This window comes from Phyllobates terribilis, unplaced genomic scaffold (genome assembly GCF_046119375.1).
Source record: "Phyllobates terribilis strain yellow unplaced genomic scaffold, ASM4611937v1 Scaffold_11__3_contigs__length_659146591, whole genome shotgun sequence".
NCBI classification, from domain to species: domain Eukaryota; kingdom Metazoa; phylum Chordata; class Amphibia; order Anura; family Dendrobatidae; genus Phyllobates; species Phyllobates terribilis.
The window spans coordinates 462679692-462700217 of NW_027362771.1; positions in this window are offsets into that span (position 1 = coordinate 462679692).

Below are 20526 nucleotides of genomic sequence, written 5' to 3' on the forward strand. Positions count from 1 at the left end.
GGGATTGTGCACCGCTTAACATTATTTGACAACAGATCATGCTAAAGTGACCTAGTCCCAGTATTTAAGGGAGCGAACCCTGAGGACAATAAGTTTCATATACACAAATAACTATTTCACTGGACCTTCCTGCCTAGATCATGATATATAGACAGAAAACACATCAATATGGGAAACATAGATATTGTATGCAATGCCTATAAGAAGGTATTATCTGCAAATGCATATATATATATATATATATATATATATATATATATATATATATATATATATACACACACACACACACACACACACACACACACACACACACACACACATTATCTGTATAAATGAGGTTGTACACAAAAAGACCATAGCTGTATGAGGGTGTCAGTGACTGTCCATACAGGAGAAATATACAGTATTTGTTAAACTGTATACTAAATGAATGTATGTATAAATACATACATATACAGTATATATACATATATGGACATACATAGATAAATACCCAACTACATATCTCCGTGATAAAAAAGAAAAAATGCCAGGCTTCTATAAGCGGCACAATTATGCAGAAATAATTCACTGATATATAATAATATTAATAATAGCGATGATAATAATAATACTAATACTCATTATTATGATTATTATTATTATACTGCATATCTAACCAAATAAAATAATTTTCTTTTGTGTCTCTTGACATTTCTATGCAGAACAGAATGAAGACCACTGTTTAATGAAGCCAGCCATACCCCTAAGATAGCTGTCAGCTGAATAAGTTATCTGCCCTGACCTCCAGCAGAACAAACTGCCTGCTTCTCACTTCCCCCTACATCGGATGTTGGGGGATGGTTGTGCATCCTCCATACACATTATATTGTATATAAGTCTTACACCAGTGGTATTCTGGAGTATCTCCCTATGTGAGCCTGTGATAGGAGGCTCTGACCTATGCTAGGGGCTGTTAGTGGGGTAAATGTATACCAAGCGGGATACATCGTTTTACTGGAAGCCTCTGTCTGGAATAGACTATTCTATTCAATACAGTTAAAGCAAAAATGGCATGACGCACATCCTGCATGATGTATGCCAAAATGACACCTAGACTGTAGCAAGCAATGATTTAATGAGTATAAAGGGCTGTTCACAGTCTGTTCAGAAGGACAAATGGAGGTCTGAATAAAAGGCTGCCACCCAATATTTTTGGGGCACAAATGTGAGCGCCACGAAAATTTTAAAAGACAGAAAAATAAGATACGTTTAAAACTCATCATTGTCAGCATTTACTTTTTTGGGCCAGTACTTTTACAATTGTTTTGAAAAATCATTTAGAAGTAGGGTAGACCTCTCCTCCCATGTGGACATGAACTAAAGACTAAAACTATAGAAACCTAGATATTAATGAGTCGTAATAGTAATAGTAAGGTAAATCCCAGGAGACTTGAAATTGTTATCATGTTAATTGCAGTAAATCCTCCATACAAGACAATTAACTATGTAACCACCACTGTCCTGACTTAACACCCCGAAGCCTCAAAACATAACTCGCTAACTCATTAAAGTGACAGCCAGGAGACAAGCAAGATGTCATGGGTGGTGGTGATGGTGGTGTGTCCAGACTTCTAATCAGACATGGAGCCAATGCACATAACCCATGTACTGCAGAGAACAAAGGCGAAACAATTAGTCAGACGTTCTGTCTAACAAGCCCATCAGGCGCCTGCCAACTCCTCCATTTCTGAAGATGACAATCACAGCATTATATTTGGGTTCTATGTCAAATAGCAGAGTATGTATGTATATATATATATATATATATATATATATATATATATATATATATACACACTGTATATACACACACAAAACATTACACAACCATTTAACTGGATTACATTTAACCCATGATATGTGCCCATCATGTCTCATGCAATGGTCTGAAAGTAAGTATGCAATAATATATGTAGCATGTTCCTCATCTAAGAAAGCTGGAGGTCACTGACAGAATATAACCCAGGTAACCACTGGCGATCACCACCTCTCCATTATGGAGTCTCAACCAACTCTTCAATGTGGCACCACAAGATGGAGAAATTGGGAAAGGGGGTTAAACTGGCATTTTTAGGGGTTGAAAGGACAGTATTTAAGTCCTCAAACTAGTTAAAAAGAATAGGGAAAAAATAATTCATTACTACTAACAATAATAATAAAGTAATACTTCCTTACTACTACTACTAATAATAATGATAATAACAATAATAATATAGTAATACTCCCTTACTACTACTACTAATAATAATGATGATAATATAGTAATACTCCCTTACTACTACTACTAATAATAATAATAATAATGATGATAACAATAATATAGTAATACTTCCTTACTACTACTACTAATAATGATGATAAAATAGTAATACTCCCTTACTACTACTAATAATAATAATGATGATAACAATAATCTAGTAATACTCCCTTACTACTACAACTACTAATAATAATGATGATAACAATAACATAGTAATACTCCCTTACTACTACTACTAATAAAAATAATAATGATAACAATAATATAGTAATACTCCTTTACTACTACTACTACTTATAATGATGATAATATAGTAATACTCCCTTACTACTACTACTACTACTACTACTAATAAAAATAATAATGATCATAACAATAATATAGTAATACTCCTTTACTACTACAACTTATAATGATGATGATATAGTAATACTCCCTTACTACTACTACTAATAATGATAATATAGTAATACTCCCTTACTACTACTACTACTACTACTAATAATAATAATAATGATAACAATAATATAGTAATACTCCCTTACTACTACTACTACTAATGATGATAATAACAATAATATAGTAATACTCCCTTACTACTACTACTACTAATAATGATGATAACAATAATATAGTAATACTCCTTTACTACTACTACTTATAATGATGATAATATAGTAATACTCCCTTACTACTACTACTAATAATAATGATGACAACAATAATATAGTAATACTCCCTTACTACTACTACTACTAATAATAATGATGATAACAATAATATAGTAATACTCCTTTACTACTACTACTAATAATAATGATGATAACAATAATATAGTAATACTCCCTTACTACTACTACTACTAATAATAATAATAATAATAATAATAATAATAATGATGATGATAACAATAATATAGTAATACTTCCTTACTACTACTACTAATAATGATGATAATATAGTAATACTCCCTTACTACTACTACTACTACTACTACTAATAATGATGATAATATAGTAATACTCCCTTACTACTAATACTACTACTAATAATAATGATGATAACAATAATATAGTAATACTCCCTTACTACTATTACTACTACTACTAATAATAATGATGATAACAATAATATAGTAACTCCCTTACTACTACTACTAATAATGATGATAATATAGTAATACTCCCTTACTACTACTACTAATAATAATGATGATAACAATAATATAGTAATACTCCCTTACTACTACTAATAATAATAAAAATAATATAGTAATACTTCCTTACTGCTACTACTACGACTACTACTACTACTGATAATAACAATAATATAGTAATACTCCTTTACTACTACTACTACTACTACTAATAATACATCCATACTACTACTACTACTAATAATAATAATAAAAAGCTCCCTGACCAATAATAATATCTTTCTGTTCTCTTGCTACTCCCACTTATTTATGATTCCTGTCCTCACAGGGCTTTACTTCCTAATCCCAATTTTGACTCATCAAAAAAATGTCCAGAAATGTCTGCTCAGCCAATAACTGACCAGAGCATTGACCCATTTCAATTAATGATTGGATAATTGGGCATTTACAGCTATTTCTAAGTGTATAGAGTATAAGACCAGAATGCAAAGAATAGTGAGGACCTAGTAAATGCCAAAACGTGACTTAGTCTGAGTACTTTAAGCAATCATTTTGAATTTTGGGAATGCCCCTTTAAAGCTAATCACATATATCAGCCCTTCATTTATGTGTTGGTGCTTATTACAAATTCTACTTACTTTTGCATTTTTACCAATAACACAATTTAACCACTTTTCTCTATAATGACGTATACTCATAAGCAAACAGATGTTCGCTCTCGTTTGCAGAACGTACCTTTTATGCATGATCTTCCAGGTAGAGCATCCGTAGTAGTGCGTGTTTCTGCACATACATCAGCGGCACAATATACAATGAACACTGCACTACTTAGTAGTATAACAAAACACATAAAAGCTGTATGTATATAATTACATCAGTTGAAGGTCCTGGACGGCTTATTATGTAAAGTATATAGACGAGCAATACATTGAGATAAAACAGCAAGGACTAGTTAACCAGCACAAATATGTATTCCACGGCTATTATCATTCATAATAATGCATATATGTGACGCCATCAGAACGGTGATCTATTGATGTGAGGAGCTTGATGGAAGAAGAATCATTTTGTGTTTAAGGTTAAAAATTCCAAGCATTGACATAAAACCTGTCTCCCCCCCTTCTAAGCATTCCACAGCAGACGCATGCATATAATATGTATGCAGCCCTGTATAACCGTGTGTTAATGTGACAATACAAAAGGACTGCATTTACATGGCAGCCTTGACTTGTAGCAACCATTTTTTTCATCGCTGGCAAATTGATGTCTCACAAACAACCTCCTGTTCTTTACCAGAATAGTGTCTTTGATCTTTGCGCTTCTCGTGGGTCACAACTGCATTAATGACAGTCTTAAAAGGCCACAGACATTCAAAGCCGACTCGAGGTGCATGCAATTATCGTATGAATATATAGTATTGCAGAATAAAGATATATAAATGAATGCAAATAATATCATTAGGCTAATATTAAGAAAAAAAGAGATAAAAGTGTGTATATATATATATATATATATATAGTACAGGCCAAAAGTTTGGACACACCTTCTCATATAAAGTTTTTTTCTGTATTTTCATGACTATGAAAATTGTACATTCACACTGAAGGCATCAAAACTATGAATTAACACATGTGGACTTATATACTTAACAAAAAGTGTGAAACAGCTGAAAATATGTCTTGTATTCTAGGTTCCTCAAAGTAGCCACCTTTTGCTTTGATGACTGCTTTGCACACTCTTGGCATTCTCTTGATGAGCTTCAAGAGGTAGTCACCGGAAATGGTTTTCTTTTCACAGGTGTGCCCTTTCAGGTTTAATAAGTGGGATTTCTTGCCTTATAAATGGGGTTGGGACCATCAGTTGTGTTGTGCAGACGTCTGGTGGATACACAGCTGATAGTCCTACTGAATAGACTGTTAGAATTTGTATTATGGCAAGAAAAAAAGCAGCTAAGTAAAGAAAAACGAGTGGCCATCATTACTTTAAGAAATGAGTGTCAGTCAGTGCGAATAATTGGGAAAACTTTGAATGTGTCCCCAAGTGCAGTTGCAAAAACCATCAAGCGCTACAAAGAAACTGGCTCACATGAGGACCTCCCCAGGAAAGGAAGACCAAGAGTCACCTCTGCTTCTGAGGATAAGTTTATCCGAGTCATCAGCCTCAGAAATCGCAGGTTAACAGCAGCTCAGATTAGAGACCAGGTCAATGCCACACAGAGTTCTAGCAACAGACACATCTCTATAACAACTGTTAAGAGGAGACTGTGCAGCAGGCCTTCATGGTAAAATAGCTGCTAGGAAACCACTGCTAAGGACAGGCAACAAGCAGAAGAGACTTGTTTGGGGTAAAGAACACAAGGAATGGACATTAGACCAGTGGAAATCTGTGCTTTGGCGTGAGGAGTCCAAATTTGAGATCTTTGGTTCCAACCACCGTGTCTTTGTGCGACGCAGAAAAGGTGAACGGATGGACTCTACATGCCTGGTTCCCACCGTGAAGCATGGAGGAGGAGGTGTGATGGTGTGGGGGTGCTTTGCTGGTGACACTGTTGGGGATTTATTCAAAATTGAAGGCATACTGAACCAGCATGGCTACCACAGTATCTTGCAGCGGCATGCTATTCCATCCGGTTTGCGTTTAGTTGGACCATCATTTATTTTTCAACAGGACAATGACCCCAAACACACCTCCAGGCTGTGTAAGGGCTATTTGACCCAGATGGAGAGTGATGGGGTGCTACGCCAGATGACCTGGCTTCCACAGTCACCAGACCTGAACCTAATCGAGATGGTTTGGGGTGAGCTGGACCGCAGAGTGAAGGCAAAAGGGCCAACAAGTGCTAAGCATCTCTGGGAACTCCTTCAAGATTGTTGGAAGACCATTTCCGTTGACTATCACTTGAAGCTCATCAAGAGAATGCCAAGAGTATGCAAAGCAGTAATCAAAGCAAAAGGTGGCTACTTTGAGGAACCTAGAATATGAGACATATTTTCAGTTGTTTCACACTTTTTTGTTAAGTATATAATTCCACGTGTTAATTCATAGTTTTGATGCCTTCAGTGTGAATGTACAATTTTCATAGTCATGAAAATACAGAAAAATCTTTAAATGAGAAGGTGTGTCCAAACTTTTGGTTTGTACTATATTATATATATATATATATATATATATATATATATATATATATATATATATATATATATATATATATATATATATATATATATAAATAAATATAAATGATCGATAGGTCTAGACCCGTTTATATAGGAAACAAGCACAAGTAGCACAATAAATTAAAAATAATGTCAAATATTTAACAGGCTTCAGAAATATTAAGAAATGTTTTGAATTGTTCAAATGACTAAAAAACAAATAAAAATAATAGCTGAAATATATGGCAAAAGAGAGAAACTCAATCAATTCATCCCTCCTTGTTATATACTCTCTATATGTTACTTTTACATTTAGTAACAGAAGTATGTATCACCACCTCTGGTAAACTAGTGTAATATTATATTTGTACTGGTAGAGATTAGCCTCACCTAGATAGATCTAGATAAAATGGACACAGCAATAGAACTGCAACCATTAGAGGCAGGGCATACAAGCGCCAAGCTGATAGCGCCAAAACCACCAAAGTCGGAGCAGGTTTTACAGCCCCCATTGAGTTCCACCACTCGTATGAATTACATATGCATTTTACCTCCTCAGGAGCACACAAAGCTGTAAGCAATTAAAAAGTAATAACTGTGTGATTTAAAGGGGTTGTCCAGCCTTAGGACACAAGTCTGCAGTCACGGTATGTGACTACGCTATGTGACTGCAGACTTTCACATGATCACCATGAGTGCAGTCATAAAGACTTACTGCAGACTTGTACCCTAAGGCCGGACCTCCCTTTTAAGACCGGATTCCTCTAATTGCTACTCTTGTACCCTATGTGGGGGCTTCACTCTATCCTTATCTGCTGTACCATGATCAGGACAGTCTTTATAGTATCATGTGCATCTTAAAGGGTATCTGTTAGTTCATTCTATGCCACTAAACTGGCTATGAGTATGTAGATTGTAAGAGCACAAGTGAATCCATAACTTTATTAACCATAAATGCTGCTCTATTGCAGAGAAATCCATTTTTGAACTCATATGCAAATGAGTATGGAAGTGCTCTGGGCGGGACCGGAAGTGCTTTTGCGCCTAACTTGATTTTCGGCCTAACTACTGCCTTTACTAGGTGAATGAGAGTTAGATAGCACTGTTGTAGCATGTCAGTTATCTAGTAGAGGCGGTGAGTTATCTAGTAGGGGCGGTGAGAATACAGCTGGGAGCCGAGGACATGGAAGTGCTCTGTCCTGCCAAGAGCACTTCCAGCTTCATTTGCATTTTTTCTATTTCTCTGCATCAGAGTAGTGTCTTTGTTTAATAAAGCTATGGATTCACTTGTGTTCGTATAACCTGCACACTATGCAGTCGGTTTGGAGGAGTAGAATGAGCTGACTGATTCCCTTTACCAAAGCATCAGTACTGATCACCATGATGTTCTGAATAAGCCCAATATAAGACATGTTCACACTCGTTTGTCTTTTGGCCTAGCTTGTGTGCTTTAAATAATCTGGAGTTCTCCCTTTATCATCAATCTGTATACTATAACTACTAGTCCCACAGAAGATGAAGCTGAGCCCTTTGCAAAAGCTGAAGCAGAATTTGTCTATGACTCCTATTATTATTGCATTTCAAATATTTACATCCCCTTTCATCTGGAAATAGAGAACCCAGTAATTTTATTCAACCTGCCATTAATTATTTTGTCCAGTAGAGGGCGTCTAAGTTACACGAAAAGCCTAAAACACATTGCAAACTGATCAGAAAAGTTGCCTTTCCTCGAGATCAGGGTTGGTATTTTATAGGTTTGTCGCTTCTTATAGATAAAATAGTTCCTGCATCACTTTAGTACTTGCCAAATAGGAAACAGCTGCTTTCAGCATATAGAAAAAAATGTATGGCATCTGTTATAGCTTATTTCTACATTTATGCCAATAGGATTATTATATACAGTATACAGATTTCTCTTTTGTTTTATCAATACAGCCATATTAAAGATAGGCAAAAGGATTTGCAGGAAGGAAGCTTGCAGCGTCTTGGTCCTGTAATCTTCAGTACTCAACTCCAATCTCTGTATTTAACATTTATATATATACCGTATTTTTCGGACTAAAAGACGTACCGGACCATAAGACGCACCCCAAATTTTGGGGTGGAAAATAGGAAATTTTTTTTTTTGATAAGATGGGGGTCCGTCTTATAGTCTGAATAGGTATCTTACCTGGATGGGCCATGTAGCTGGGGCACAGGAGGCAAGGTCCTTCAGGAAGCCGGGCCTGGCGCTGGTGGCTTGCCCTAGTTGCCTGGCGCTGGGCGCCTGGTGACCTGGCCACCAGGTGCTGGTGACCTGCACTGGGCACCTGGTGGCCTGGTGCTGGTGGCCTGGGGCTGGACGCCTGGTGGTCTGGGCGCCTGGTGCTGGTCGGCTGGGGGCCTGGTGGCTTGCGCTGGGAGTCTGCTTGCTGGCGCTGGGGGCTTGGGTGCCTGGGTGAGTGGTGGCTGGCTCTGGTGGCTTGGTGCCTGGGTGAGTGGTGGCTGGCTCTGGGGGCTTGGGGCCTGGGTGAGTGGTGGCTGGGGGCTTGGGGCCTGGGGGAGTGATGGCTGGCGCTGGGGTTTGGGGCCTGGGTGAGTGGTGGCTGGGGGCTTGGGGCCTGGGTGAGTGGTGGCTGGGGGCTTGGGGCCCGGGTGAGAGGTGGCTGGGGCCCTAGGGCCTGGTACCGGGGCCGGTGTCTTGCTGTGAGTAGCGTGGCAGAGCGGCATGAGCAGCATCCGATGCTCGCGCCCATCTTTCTGAAGCTGAGAGATACAGGAAAATGGCCGCAGGCGTAGCAGAGCGCATGCGCCGGCTCCGGTGGCCATTTTCCTGTAGATCAGCTTCAGAAAGATGGCCGCGCGCACTGGAAGCAGCTCACGCCGTTCACATCAAGAAACCGGCCCCGGTACCGGGCAAGGCCCCGGCTTCCAGGCAGATACTTTTTCTGCTGCTGCCGCCGCCATCTGCTGCCGCTATCGCCACTGCAGTCTCTGATCCCGCTCCACCACCACTGGTAAGTTACTTTCGGACCATAAGAAGCACCCACCATTTTCCTCCCAAATTTGGGGGAAAAAAAGTGTGTAGATATAAATGTATATATAAATACGTGTGTATATATATATATATAGATCTATATATATACAGAACAGACCAAAAGTTGGGACACACCTTCTCATTTAAAGATTTTTCTGTATTTTCATGACTATGAAAATTGTACATTCATACTGAAGGAATCAAAACTATGAATTAACACATGTGGAATTATATACTTAACAAAAAAGTGTGAAACAACTGAAAATATGTCTTATATTCTAGGTTCTTCAAAGTAGTCACCTTTTGCTTTGATGACTGCTTTGCACACTCTTGGCATTCTCTTGATGAGCTTCAAGAGGTAGTCACCGGAAATGGTTTTCACTTCACAGGTGTGCACTGTCAGGTTTAATAAGTGGGATTTCTTGCCTTATAAATGGGATTGGGACCATCAGTTGTGTTATGCAGAAGTCTGGTGGATACACAGCTGATAGTCCTACTGAATAGACTGTTAGAATTTGTATTATGGCCAGAAAAAAGCAGCTAAGTAAAGAAAAACAAGTGGCCATCATTACTTTAAGAAATGAAGGTCAGTCAGTCCGAAAAATTGGGCAAACTTTGAAAGTGTCCCCAAGTGCAGTTGCAAAAACCATCAAGCGCTACAAAAAAACTGGCTCACATGAGGACCGCCCCAGGAAAGGAAGACCAAGAGTCACCTCTGCTTCTGAGGATAAGTTTATCTGAGTCACCAGCCTCAGAAATCGCAGGTTAACAGCAGCTCAGATTAGAGACCAGGTGTAATATCGGAGTCTCTGCCCCCTGACAGGCAGAAACGCCATCCTCCTTACCGCCGCGCTCCAGGCCCGACGTCTTCCGGGTCTCCTGCTGCTGCTGCCGGCGCGCGCAGCTTCCCGGGCACTGTGCTTAGGGCACGCGCGCTACCTCCCTCTTAAAGGGGCCGCACGCGCTGTCCTAAAGAGTCCCCGGCCAATGGCCGGAGGACCTCCCATATAAAAGGCACTTCCTCCAAAATGGAGGTGCCCGTGCAAGGTTGTAGCTTTGTGTCCTAAACTCTGCCCGCCAACCAGATTACTTGTCTCCGCCAGCCTAGTGTACTCTCCAGCCCGACGGTCTGCCAACGAACCAAACCTGCCAGTCTGTCTATGGGCTTGGCTTGCCTGCCCACCCGGAGAACGTGCCAGTTACCTGCCGTGCCTTTCTGCCAGCCTACCTGGAGGCTCCTACCAGTTACCTGCCGTGCCTATCAGTCAGCCTACCTGGAGGCTCCTACCAGTTACCTGCCGTGCCTATCTGCTAGTCTACCTGGAGGCTCCTACCAGTTACCCGTGGGAGTCACCTGCTCTCATACAAGGACAGGCCCAGAGTAGCACCTGATCCCTCTGCTCGGTCCTTCCCTGGTTCAGGGAGTCGATTGAGCCGCCGTGCGACCTTGGTCAGTCCGAGTTGATACCTAGTTACGCCCCTCTGGTCCCTCCTTGCTCCGCAGCACAGAGGTTCCAACACCCAGATCCGTAACACCAGGTCAATGCCACACAGAGTTCTAGCAGCAGACACATCTCTTCAACAACTGTTAAGAGGAGACTTTGTACAGCAGGCCTTCATGGTAAATTAGCTGCTAGGAAACCACTGATAAGGACAGGCAACAAGCAGAAGAGACTTGTTTGGGCTAAAGAACACAAGGAATGGACATTAGACCAGTGGAAATCTGTGCTTTGGTCTGATGAGTCCAAATTTGAGATCTTTGGTTCCAACCACCGTGTCTTTGTGCGACGCAGAAAAGGTGAACGGATGGACTCTACATGCCTGGTTCCCACTGTGAAGCATGGAGGAGGGGGTGTAATGGTGTGGGGGTGCTTTGCTGGTGACACTGTTGGGGATTTATTCAAAATTGAAGGCATACTGAACCAGCATGGCTACAACAGCATCTTGCAGCGGCACGCTATTCCATCCAGTTTGTGTTTAGTTGGACCATCATTTATTTTTCCACAGGACAATGACCCCAAACACACCTCCAGGCTGTGTGAGGGCTATTTGACCAAGAAGGAGAGTGATGGGGTGCTACGCCAGATGACCTGGCCTCCACAGTCACCAGACCTGAACCCAATCGAGATGGTTTGGGGTGAGCTGGACCGCAGAGTGAAGGCAAACGGGCCAACAAGTGCTAAACAACTCTGGGAACTCCTTCAAGATTGTTGGAAGACCATTTCCGGTGACTACCTCTTGAAGCTCATGAAGAGAATGCCAAGATTGTGCAAAGCAGTCATCAAAGCAAAAGGTGGCTACTTTGAAGAACCTAGAATATAAGACATATTTTCAGTTGTTTCACACTTTTTTGTTAAGTATATAATTCCACATGTGTTAATTCATAGTTTTGATGCCTTCAGTGTGAATGTACAATTTTCATAGTCATGAAAATACAGAAAAATCTTTAAATGAGGTGTGTCCAAACTTTTGGTCTGTACTGTACACTAATTTATATATATATATATATATATATATATATATATATAATTTGGCTACTTTTTATATATTGGCTCTCATCGGGTGCCTAACTTAATGGTGGAGAATTAGTCGTCTGGACTGTACTGACTCCTCTCCCCCGCACCTCCTTTTCTGCCTTGCAATACAAGTTGGCTGTACTTTTTTACTGTGTCCCTTTGTATAAAAGTGTAGCCGTCTTCCATTTCCTATACAGTTAATATGTTAACCCAGCGTATGCCAAGAGTGCAGGGTCTTTGTGCTGGGTGTATGGATGTGCTCATTGTGTGATCCGGTAGCATTACATATGCCAGTCGTATAGTGGGAACATACCCCAGGTCACTCATAATTCAACAGAGTGTTTTTGTGTGATAATCTCACATCTTCCTATACCCACGAACGCACAGCAAAAACCTACTAATAATGTGACTGACAATCAGTGTACATTGCTGCGGAATATGTTGGTTCTATATAACCAATGATAAAATGATATTTGTGAAGTCAACTTTAATCTGTCTGTACTTGGTAGAGATATGAAAGTTTTATTGTGAGTCCCCGGGTACGAGGCTGATGTGATTAGAATGTATGTACTGCGATGTGGAGTATGTTGGTGCTATATTAATAAATATACACATACTTGATTGGCTTTATCTAATACAGTGTTTTCAGGCCTGATGCATTACAAGCTGTTATAGGCTTCTATACTTTTATTTCGGTGCTCTATCCTCCTTTCTTTCGTCCTCCTGGATGTCATTACCAATGTCTTCCTGCTCATGGTTTGTTATCATGCTGTAACTGTGCTCCACTCGTCGTGGCAGATTTCCTCTCCGGAGACGACATGTATACAGAGAGCCCACTGGAGAGCCTCTCCGGCCGAGCCTCGCTATCTAACTAGAAGGTTTCGATCTACAGTGGCCACAACAACATGTTGGTAGAAATGTTTGTGGTGCGCTGACATGAGCGTCTCAAATTCACTTCAAATTAAATCAGATGATTTACTCGGAGCTGAAGATTGAATCTTGAGTTCAACAAATGATCCAACCTCCGTAACATGCCACAAGATCAATAATAACGCTCGGACTGGAACAGTGGATATTAATATCTGAGTGCGCTACACGACGGCTCGCAGATAAAGTAGATCACAGGGCTGGAATTTCTAAAATGATCAATTACACAGTGGAAGCCTGCGTTATCTCAGTGAAGGAACCCTTCAGAATCGTTTATAGGTTTTGCTGGTTTTTTAAGTTTCGCTATTCTTTCTTTATATTATCTGGGGCATAAAAGCAATATACATGGAAAAAAGGAACATTCGCAAACTTAAACTATAAATGTAAATCATCTTACACAGGAGCGGACACAGATAGGAGAGGACCCTGTGCAAGAACAGTAGAACAGTATATGGGCCCCTTGCAGCCCAAAAACTCATCATAATGCAGAATTCCACCTGCTTTGGAGGTGGTAGAGGTTTCCTTACCTTTTCGGACTTTTGCGGCTGCACTGGTTGCACTAATGGTATGTCCACCCCTGATCTTACATTAAAGTGGTTGTCCAGGTTTGGGACAAAAGTTTGCAGTCACTCTGAATCGTGACAGCATGAATTCTCTGGTATTGACGGTGCGATCAGATGGTCATGTGACAGCATGAATGGGATTTATATACTTTTAGTCTTTTGCTAACTTCAATTTTCTTCTGCTGAGAGGGGTGTAGGAGACAAGTAAGCATAGGACCACAAGTATGCAAACCGCATATATGTGATCATGTGACTTTCCGCTCGTAACGGTAATACCGGGAAGCACGCTGTCACAATTCAGCAGTCTGCGGTCACATAGAGTCCCAAGCCTAGACAACCCCTTTAATAATGATAATAACCATAATACACAGTAATGAAAATTTTACATTGACGTGTCCATAGCTAATACTTGTATAACCATCATATACTGTTTCCCATCTTAATGATTATTTGGAACTAGATAGATTCTACTTTTATTTTTCTGCAAAAGATATGTAATCATTTTACTAGAATATGCAAATTGCCTCTTCACAGAAGAGAGAACAGGGTCTCTGGCGCTTCCTGTATGAGGTAGCAATCCAAGACATCAAAATCGACCCATTAAAGAACATTGCCACATGATTTATGATATAAAGCCAAACCAGTATCTTCTCCACAGCCTTCGACGAAAAGTCTAAAAGTTTCTCTTTAAGATGTAGGGAAACTTATAGACCATGTGCAAACAAGAAAGAAACAACCGGCACCATTCGTAACTCACATGAAATGTGAGGAAATCCGCACGCACCATACGATTTCCAAGAGACTTCGGGTGCTTCGCTGCATGTAAGACTTGCATATAGCTCCAAAGAAAGAAGAGAAGGCGGCACTCGCTGTCCCATAAAAACTCTTGTTTATTTGGACCCGTTTGGACCCATTGAAGCCCCATTTCCCCAAAACGGCTGTTGTCCGTCTTTTGTACCTCCACCCTCCTGCATCCATGTTTTTAAGGATTGTCAAATAAACAAGAGTTTTTATGGGATAGCAAAGGCCGTCTTCTCTTCTCTCTTTGAAACTTATAGACCAGGCAAAGGTTCCCAGGGAAATTAAATTAGGCCCTTCATCATAGGCCTCTGACCCAGCCAACCAATCTCCTACATTCCACTAATGAGGGGCAAGAACCAGCTTTCTGCAACTGGAGGTCTTTTCCTTTTGGAGAAGATTCCCATTTGGCTTTATTTCCAAAACCATGTGGCAAAGCTCTTTAAAGGGTCAATATTGACTTCTACGATTGCTACGTCCTATAGGTGGCACTTGAGATCCTATTCTCTTCATTTGTGAAAAGGCTATTTGCCTATTTTATTTCCCAGGGGAGCATTGCACGCCCTATAAGTCTCCATAAGCCTCTGCTGTGCTTATTTATTTTGCTTTTGCTTTGTTCGTCCCCATCTTTGAAGAGCCATACCTTTTTTTATTTTTTCATCGATATAATTGTATAATGGTTTGTTTTTTTTGCGGGATGAATCTAAGTTTTACATGATACTGTTTAGTTTATCATATCATGAGCGGAAAATTGTGAAGAAAAATTTTTGTGGGGTGGAATGATGAAAAAGAATCGCAATTCTGCCATTGCTTTGGTTTCATTTTTCCGGCACACACGATCCAGTAACAATGACCTGATAATTCAATTCTGCAGGACAGCACAACTAAAGCGACGCCAGATTTATAAAGCAGTTTTGTATTTTTTGAAGATTTTAAAAAGTAAAAACTCTTTGTCTTGTTCTTTTTTTAAAGTTAACAAATTTTACACTTATATTGATCCTCCTACTGGATTTGAACTTGGGCTCGCTTGATTTCAGGTTCAATATACAAGACAATACTTCTGTATAGCTGTGTTTTTTTAATGTAATGATCTCTTATGAAGCTCCAGGGCTCCTAACTGCCATGAAAACCTATTGGCATCCTGCAATTACATCATGCGGGAGTCCTGCCTCTGTTTAACCAATTAGTTGACATGGTCATGTGGCATGTAAGGGGTTACACTGAGCAATAAGATGTTGTGCATGCTGTATAGCACAGATGGCACCTACCATGTGACATACATGTAAAGGGGCTGAGAGCTACCGTGCTGCTGTCTGGTTTCGCTCTAGCACTTTACAGACAAGGTGAGTCCCAGTCCCAGTGTGCTGTAGGGTGTTGGGTGGTTCACACTCACTTGTAGGCTGCAGGCCTACGCTGCCTCCAGGCTTCTGTCCTCAGGAGCCACCGCACACAATGCACGGAACACCAAGTTCTTTGTAACAGTCAAACTTTTACTAGACTGTCCAAGTTCATCAGGTGGTGACAGGTGGGATAGGGAGCAGAAATTCACATTTTCCTCTGTATTAGCACAACTCCTCTTCTGTCATGTCGCTAGCTCGTCCTGGACTACCCCCAAACCCATTGATTCTGTTAGTCTCATGGATTTCTCGTCTACCTCGGCAGTACACCCGGGACCGATCATCACCTTCACGTCTATGCGTGTCCCTGTCCATCTTCTACTGTGCTTCAGAGGACACGATGTGTCCAGCAGCCCCTATGCCAAACCTTTGACTGTGGACGTGACAGGAGCGACCAATCGGGATCCCATTAATGCCTGCCATGCTGCCCCTAACAATCCACCACACCTGAACTTTGCCTTCACTTAGCACTTCACTGTCTCTTACGGAATTCTCTCTAACCTGGAAGTGCCCCCCTTTTATTAACCCTAGTGCCCACCCACTGGGCTAGTTCTGTCCTTAACCATTTCCTATCTTAAATGCTAAACCTATTATCCTAATTCTACATCTTATGCTATCCTAAGCTTATCCTATGCTATACTCACATTATTAACACTTTACATACTGTGCATCACCATAATACATTACATAAGATAAATATTACTTTTACTTTTTATACCCAACGACAGTATTCACATGTGAGTTTGTTCTCTTCGGGGGCAGGAACAGGTTAAGACAGTCCACATCCCTACATATACATACAAGTGGTTAAAGGGAACCCGTCACCATGAAAATTTAGTCTAATCTGTAGACACCGTGTTATAGAGCAAAGGAAGCTGAGCAGATTGATATATAGTTTTGTTTGAAAAGATTGAGTATAATCTATATATTAATCATTTAAATCTCTGCTCTGTCTGGGACTTTGAGTCCAGTGGGCGGTCCTATTAGTGATTGACAGCTTTGTTTGTATAATTATGCATACAGAGATAGCTGTCAGTCACTGATAGGACCGCCCAATGGACCGAAAACCCCAGAAAGGGAAGTGGATTAAATGATGAAAACACAGGTTATATCTGAATCTTTTATCACAAAACGATATATCAATCTACTCAGCTCCCCCTGCTCTATAACATGATACCTGCAGAGTGGTCTGCATTCTCATGGTGACAGGTCCTATTGAAATGGGGTTCTAAAAGAACTTGCAATATGTATTAAACGTCACTTTGTCTCAGTTGATGCAAAACATAAAAATACAGCTGCTACACTTTATGAATAAAATGAGGACTTTTAATATCAAATTATTAATAAATAGTATAGAGAAACTTATTTTTTTTTAAAAAACCACAGTTCTGCAGCAGCCAAGATGTACTACTGTGACCTTCTCAGTAAGACCTATGCTGCATCAGTCCACTTGTGTGACAGAGATTTATGCCTTGAAAGTAAATAGTTCCTGCTGAATAAAAGCAGGCAAAAATCTTTAAAGCATATGTAACACCCCTTTAAGGCTACCACGGTACACTGGGTGTTATGGGGGGGTCTCATCTCTCTAGAGCGCAGTGCCTCCACCCGAATCTTGATTGGAGCTCTCTCTCTGGGACTGCAGAAGGACAGTTATCTTCTGCCAGGGGCTGATTCGGGAAGCCCCTGCCACAGCTCAGTACACACAAAGGGAACAGGAGTAAAACCGTTTAACAGGTTTATTACTATGCAGAAGAATTGAGGTGGGTGTAAAGGAATAACATACAATACAAGTAACGGTGCTCTATAAAAGTCATATACACATCACAATCTACTTCTACTCTGACCCTGCAAATATAACATAGCAGGTTTTCCCTTTTTTGTATTAACTCAGTCCAAACGTTGGGGCCCAGTTACCACGAATGTTGGCACGCAAATTAGAACCGTTGGTGCACTTAGATGAATATTAATGTCAATAGTCTGGGTAGTAGTGTACTCACTGTAAATAGCGCTGGTAGAACCACAAGTCTCCGAAGGGCACTCACTGTGTGTCTCAAACGGTCGGATGGTTCTCTGGATACCAGCTGGGGGCGGCAGGATTCAGGCCTTTATACGGTGGGAGTGCCGGCAGAACTCTCCGAGTCCTTGATGTAACTTGCTTCAGAGGGTGACAGGACCGTTCTCTCCAGCAGCGCGGGTATCTCAGAGGGGGCCGCCACACTCTGCAGCGTAGAGGAATGCAGATCCACACCGCTCAGTCTCTCACAGCAAGCTGCCACGCTCCTTCTCCTCTGAACTTTCACTTTCACTTCCTGCCCAGCTCCCTCCCCCAAGTCCCTCCTCATCCAATCCACTCTCTCTCCTTCGAGGCTGTGTCATCTGACTGAAACAAGGGTCCCAGGGAATTGTAGTCCACTGCAGCTCAGGGGAAAAACGGTTAGGTCCCTGTTTAACAGCAGCTGCAAAGCTCTTCTTAGTGTCTGTAAGTTCCAGTATACCGGTAGCTGCTCTGACAGTTTCATGTGCAGGTGTTACATTCTCCCCCTGGTGAGTCATTGAAAGTGTCCCATCACGGCATGAGGACTCACCACCTGAAACATGAATGGGGGTTAAGGCATCCTGACTAACACCAAATTTACATGCACACAAACCACCACCTGGACACATGGGAAATAAGGCCAAACAGAATTTGAATTAGGGTGTATCAGCCTGTGGACCTCAGTGGTATGTCCCATTCTATCATAGGTCAGCATCATGGGTGGCCTAGTGTCCCGTTTGGGACGAGTGTGTACCGAGGGGGCCCCCTCCTCAGCCCCCGACTCTTGTCTCTCAAAAGCGGGCTCCTCCAGATGGATCTCTTCATTCAATAAATGTCTCTCTTCTGAACTCTCCCCCAATTGTGGGCAGAGCGCACTCGCCTCCTGACAAATGTCCTTTTTTCGTGTTTCCACTTCAAGAGTCTGGTTTACAGGGTCCGCGCCTATGGGGCATGGGTCCATCTGTAGCTCCATTGACCGTCAGCTCCCCATTCATCCCCAGACTCGCTGTCACTTCCTCCTGAGGCAACCCCAGGCTGGGGTGGTTGTTCACACCTACAACTTCTCCTATTACACGGAAGGGTGGTATGACCTCCTTGGGTTGGCAGTGGTGGTAAAGGGATGCTTTTTCCCACAGGCAACAGATGGTGTCGATGATAGGGGGCGGAGCTGTCAAAACCTTTCTCGGGCTTCACTCTGTAGGCCGGGACACCGGGCAGCTTCTCCATCACCACATAAGGGTCAGGACACCACCGATCAGCAAGCTTGTGCTTCCCAGGAAGGCCCAGAAGTTGAATAAGGACCCTATCTCCAGGCAGTAAAACTTGTTCTCGAACTCTACAGTCATAGCGAGTCTTATTGCGCCTCCCTGACCAATCAGAGGCCTGCTCTGCCAATCAGTAAGCTTTTTTCAAATCTTCATGTAGCTGGGACACATATTTTAAGTAGGTCTTACCATTAGAACTGTCAAAGGATGTCCCAAAACTAATATCCACTGGTAGCCGGGCTTTTCTTCCAAACATGAGGAAATAAGGCGAGTATCCAGTTGACTCATTTGTGGTACAGTTGTAGGCATGAACCAACTGACTCACATGCCTGCTCCAGTGTCCCTTCTTCCTGGGATGCAAAGTGCCTAACATGTTCAGAAGGGTAAGGTTGAACCTCTCAGGTTGAGGGTCCCCTTGGGGGTGATATGGTGTGGTTCTGGATTTCTTGATCCCACAGATGGCGCATAGCTCCTTGATTAATCTACTTTAGAAATCTCTTCCTTGATTGGTATGGATGCGGGCTGGCAGCCCGTAATGTATGAAGAACTTCTCCCATAGTGTTTTTGCCACAGTAATTGCCCTTTCATCTTTAGTGGGGTAGGCTTGGGCATATCGGGTGAAATGGTCAGTGACCACTAACACATTACTGACATTGCTTTCATCAGGCTTGATGGAGAGGAAATCAATGCACACTATCTCAAGTGGGCCATCACTGGTAATGTTCACAAGGGGGGCTGTTCTCAAAGGCAAGGTTTTTGTCAACACACACCGAGAGCATGATTTGCAGTATTCTTCAATAACTGCTTCCATCCGAGGCCAGTAAAATCGGTCGGCCACAAGACCCATGGTCTTCTAGATGCCAAGATGTCCATGATCATCATGCAGGGACTTCATGACCATCCTCCGAAATTGGGTGGGTAACACCAGCTGTCTACGGACTCCTCCCTTCTGGCGCTTTGCCTCCTGGTATAGTAGTCCATTTCTTACTACTAGCGACTCTAGCTGCCGAGTCAGCAGGACAGACTCCTCTGTTCTTAATGCATTCTTTTCGGGCCTCCAGCCCCTACCCCCCCCGACCGATCCTCCTGCTGTGCCTTTCTGACTTTATTACGAGTCAGTTGAGGGAGAGAGTCTGGGGTTACATTTGTCACTCGGAAGTACAACAACGGGAGCTTCACTGGATGCTCCTAAGAATTTAGCACAGCACTGCATAGGGAGGGCATTAGTTTGATGTCTATGGCACAGAGTCTTCACCTCAGGGGCAGGGACCTCTAGCCATCCTCCTTCTTCTTCCTCATTTAAGGGTTCCCTAAGCAGGCGAGAGAGTGTGTCTGCATCAATGTTACTCATCCCTGGTCGATATTTTAAGCTGAAATCGTACAAAGAGAGTGC